We start from the raw sequence: 5402 nt of genomic DNA on the forward strand, positions 1-5402 counted from the left end.
ATGGTGATTCCACCAGAGGTTCTTTTATTGTTGAGAATGGTTTTTGCTATCCTAGGTTTTTTATTATTCCAGATGAATTTGCAAATAGCCCTTTCTAACTCTGTGAAGAATTGGGTTTGAATTTTGATGGGGATTGCATTGAATCTGTAGATTGCTTTTGGCAGGATGGCCATTTTGACTGTGGTAGTCCTGCCAATCCATGAGCATGGGAGATCTTTCCATCTTCTGAGATCTTCTTCAATTGCAGACAAACTTCTAAGTGAAAAGTATCCCTTGTTATTGTAAACTATTGCAATTTTGAGGTTGCTATTGTAATGCAGTGTGACAAAAGCTGCCTGATAAGCATAATCATTAAATTCAATTACAATGAAAGATAGTGACAAGAAAAATATTTTTTGTAGATTTGTAAGGCTTCCATTTTAACAGTGTTTATTATAATAAAAATCCAGTTTCTTGTAATCCCATATATAGGGCTTTCTGTGGTACTCATTTGTTGAATCCTAAAGTATGGTTATTACTGGCATTAAAAAGTCTCTTCTAAAAGATTTGACTATGATAAGTAGCATCATGTTTTAGCACACAATTAAATGCTAAGTGCTGTTGAAATATGAGCCACTGGTCCACAACCGACTCGGAGTTTCCAGCATGTTTAGAATTGAAAGAAAATTGCAGAATAGGTTCCCCAAACAGCCTAAGACTATGGCATTTACTTGATTTAATGATTTGAATATAGGATGTGCCCCATATGCTTCTGTATTAAATGTTTGCTCTCCAGCTGGTGGCAATACTTTTATAAAGTTCTGGAAACTTTGGGAGGTGGGGACTATGGAAGGAGTAGGTCACCGGTGATTTTATTAGTTTACTTCTTGTGGCTATGATAAACCATTACCCAATGGTCTCTGCTGCAAAGAGAATTTTCTTTGATGAAAGCTGAGAAATATATTTATCTGTGGGTGTAAGGATAAGGATTTAGAATATAGTTAGGAATCATGCTGGTTTTAGTAAAGTGGGAGTTGTAGGTTCACAAGATGAATGACTTCACTATTCCTGGTAGTTGGCCAGGTTTCTAGTAGCAGGCATGGTTTTCCTCTTGCTGAGCAGAATTTAAGTTTTTGACTCAAATTATAACATCTACAACAGAACTGCTCAAGCACCATTGTGGAAGAGCAGGTGGAAAAATTGTAAGAGCCAGAGGAAGAGGAAAATTGCTGAGAGATCATGAGTTCTAGAAATGTCACACATTAAGTCTCATCAACACGGTTGTCTAAACAAGACCTGCATAAGGACACCACCAATTAACATGCTAACGTGGAAGTGGGAAAGCCCACGAGGCCTTAACCATATACTGGGAGCTACAGGCAAATATGGAAGGCTAGAGACATGGTCTTCCCCAGGGAAGGACACACTGATTGACTATCCAATACCAAATGTCCTTAAAAACATGCTCATATAACATTATGTGGACTGAAGAAGCCGTATTTATTTAGGAACACACACAAACCACAACAGTTAAAGAAATAGAGTCCATGAATTTGAGAGAGAGCAAAGAGAACACATGGGAGGGCTTGGAAAGAGGAAAGGGAAGAGAGGAAATGATGTATATTATAATTTCAAACCTAAAAAATGGTATAAAAATCACTAAGACCAGCTTGGGGGTGGGGAGGATTTAGACATTTTACAGTTTACAGTCCATCCTGAAGGGAAGTCAGGGCAGGAAGTCTAGGCAGGAACTGCAGCAGAGGTCATGAAGAAACCCTGCTTATTTGTTGGCTTTCCATGCCTTTCTTATAGAACCCAGGACCACCTGCCTAATGATGATACCATACATAGTGGACTGCGCTCTCTCACTTCAGCCATTACTTAAGAAAGTGCTCCACAGATTTTCCTACAGGGCAATCTGATAGAGGCATTTTCTCAGTTGAAGTTCCCTCATCTCAGATAACTCTAGCTTGTGTCAAGCTGACCCAAAACAACAAAGCATTACAGGGAACCTTCTGTCTGCTTCCTGTCCTGAGATGAAGAGCCTTCTCTTCCACATACTCCCACCACCAATGATGGTCTGTTTAAGTGATTGAGGCTAAAAAAACATGAACTGAACCTTCTGAGCCCTTAAGCCCAAACAATCCTTCCTCTTTTAAAGTTGTCCAAGTTAAGTATTTTGTCACAGCAAAGCAGACACAATGAATACAACGATCTTCTGGTTTTTAAATCCACTCACTTGTGACTGTGCCTAGTCTTCAGAAGCTGATCATGTTTGACTAATGTCCCTACACCCACAGTATGGCAAAAATAAGACTAGGACTCAAGAATGTCAGCTTGTTTCTTCATGTGCTTGCTTTCGGAAACATTTGTCATCTCCCTCTGCTTAGCTTCTGCTTTCCATTTTCCCATGCCTTATGAAACTCCAGCTCTGCTTGGCATTTTTTTTTTTACTATCCAATGAGTTGATTATGTTGAACAGGTATTAGGGATATGTGTGGAGCAAATGCAGATTAAAGTAAAAAGCTTCATATTTTTCCCTTGAATGCATTATGAATAGATACTTAGCCATCTCAGCAAATGCTCAAATGCTATGATTGCCCCCAGGGATTTCAATAGTGTGACACAATTAGCTGCTCAAGGGAGACAGTAAATTGTGAAGTGAGCGTACTGATTCTAACCTTTAACCAAATCTAATATTTAAGGGATCCACGATGGGCAGATAACTAAAGAGCCTATTCACTATCATAAGTTACAAGAAATAGAAGCTGAATTCATATGAGCAATTTATCTACTTATCTTGCATGTATCTCACATATACCAGTGATAATACAATTTTGTAGGCCATAGTAGGGTTTGAACAATATGGATTTCATATATCATGGTACTCCCATAAGATTATATCATCCAGGGATATTATAATCATCTCACTTTGTGTAAGTATTTTCTACAGTGTTTGAGTAATGAGGGAATTGCCTCATGATGCATTGCTCAACATGTATTATTGATGTTATTGACACATGAATATATCTATATCTATATCTATATCTATATCTATATCTATATCTATATCTATATCTATATCTATATCTATATCTATATCTATATCTATATCTNCTATATCTATATCTATATCTATATCTATATCTATATCTATATCTATATCTATATCTATATCTATATCTATATCTATATCTATATCTATATCTATATCTGCATGAGTATATTTCTATACATAGACACAGCGAGAAAATGTGAAGGAACTGCTTGCTAGTTACCTATTGTTGGGAGGGAACTTTTCTCTAGTAGTTTAAATTCAAGCAATGAGATTAACTGACAACTATGACTAGAAAGGCTTATTTTCCACTCATATGGAAACAGTCAATGAGAGTTCATTTGCTGAGCAGCCAAAGCTATGAGTTCATATAACCAGCTTAATAAAGGGGCTATGCGGTTCAAATGCATGAGTATGGAAGGCTCTATTGGGCTTTTTCATTCTTTCTTTTAAAGGACTGTCTCCTTCCAGCTGAAAATCTTCTCCTCAGGATATTTATGACAGCTGACTTCACACCTCCTGGTGCTAAGGGTCAGTAATCTCCCAAACAGGAAACTCCCTCCCAAAAGGGGGTTCCAAAAGGGGGTTAATGCCAGCTGCATTTTCCGGAGGCTCTGCTTGAGTTTGGATAAGGTTTCTTTTTGCAGCTGCTGTTTGTTCAGATGTTTTCCGTTTAAAAGAATCTTCATGCCATTGCTGCTTTAGTGGATATTGCCTCTCTGGCACTGATTTTAAAAATCTCTAATGAGTTTTGACGTAGAATAGCCTGAAGAAACAGGAACCGAAAAAACACTATCTTGGATTAACCTATTGTCGTTGTTGTTTATTCCATCTCTCGAATAGACTCCCTCCTTGTGAGAGGTTTAATGGCTAAGGTCTCCCAGCTCAAACTGGTATCCTACAAGCTTCAGCAGAAAGAGGATGTTCCCTTTCATTGCCATGGCAGCAAAATACCATAAAGGATGCCATTCCACCCATTTGGCATGTGTCTGTCCTGAATTCAGTTAAGTGGAAATGGTGATCCAGTGTTAGGCAAAGACCTTTCTGGGGGCACGAGGGCACATGCAATGAATTCTCCATGAGTTCTGCTTGAAGTGGTGTGTGTGTGTGTGTGTGTGTGTGTGTGTGTGTGTGTGTATGGGTGAGTACATGCATGTATGTGTGTGTGTGTGTGTGTGTGTGTGTGTGTGTGTGTGTGTGCTCCAGGAAGGGGAAAACACAAGTTCCTGCTTTAATACTCTTCTACAGATATCTTCTGTCCTCACTGCTACTTCTATAATAATAAACTGCTGGTTTAAAAACCTGGATGTTGTGGTGGGAGATGGTTTAAAATCATTGATACAGAATGATACCTGAAATTATGTTTAATCACTTGTTTTCCCTAAACCAAGTGAGTCTGAATCTTCTGTCTCTCATCTTTTGAGCTCTTGACTTGTTGCTGAGACATACAATAAGCTGTGTCACCTTTCTATTTGATAATTATGTACCCTTAAATGAAGACAATGATAACTTCCCAGGGGTAAACGAGATCTAATTAATTAAGGCCTGGAAAGCTCCCAGTATTCCTTGAATCAAATCACTTTACAAAAATACAAAATGGTAATCTTGTGGGTAAAGGTAAGGACAATGAACTGCAGCTCTTTTGATCTTATTGAAACTGTACCAGGTATCATTTGAAATATGTGGGCTGGAACTTGAAATCCTTTTAATATACAAAGAATAGGTTATATCATGGTTTGCTTTGTATCACAGCCTCTAAATAGTTGTGAGGTTCTCTTTGACAGATGGTCAACTGAGGCGGGCTATCTAATTTAACTGAAAATTAACATTGGCAGCTGTTCCTGCTAAAAAGATAATCTGTCTTTCAAATTGAGTAGAGCAGTGCTGACCCCTTTCCAACTCTTTTTTTCCCATAATTGTGGGTAAATGACAGTTTTCCTCCTGCAAACACTAAACTCAGAGATGGGCCTATTATTCTAGGTCAAGTCAACTGCCCTCTGTAGTAACAAGCACAGATAACAGTCAGTGTCTCCTTTTAACCCTATTTTCACTTGAATGAGAAAAAGCAACACTGGTCTCTTATTTAGAGTATTTCTTTTTGTGGTGATGGAGATGGAACCATGGGTCTTGCTTTGCTACCTTGCTACATCCCCAGTGTGTTTGCTTTTTCTTTGTCTTGAGACATGGTCTTGCTGTGTAGTCCAGGCTGGCTTTAAACTCATCATACCCACCCCACACCCAACACACACCTTAATTTCCTGAGTAACTGGCAATACCATAGTGCGCTGCCACATCTGGTTTATTTTTTTTTAATTTTTTTATTATTTTCTTTATTTACATTTCAAATGCTATCCAGAAAGTTTCCTAT

The sequence above is a fragment of the Mus pahari genome, chromosome X, assembly GCF_900095145.1.
Source record: "Mus pahari chromosome X, PAHARI_EIJ_v1.1, whole genome shotgun sequence".
Taxonomy (NCBI): domain Eukaryota; kingdom Metazoa; phylum Chordata; class Mammalia; order Rodentia; family Muridae; genus Mus; species Mus pahari.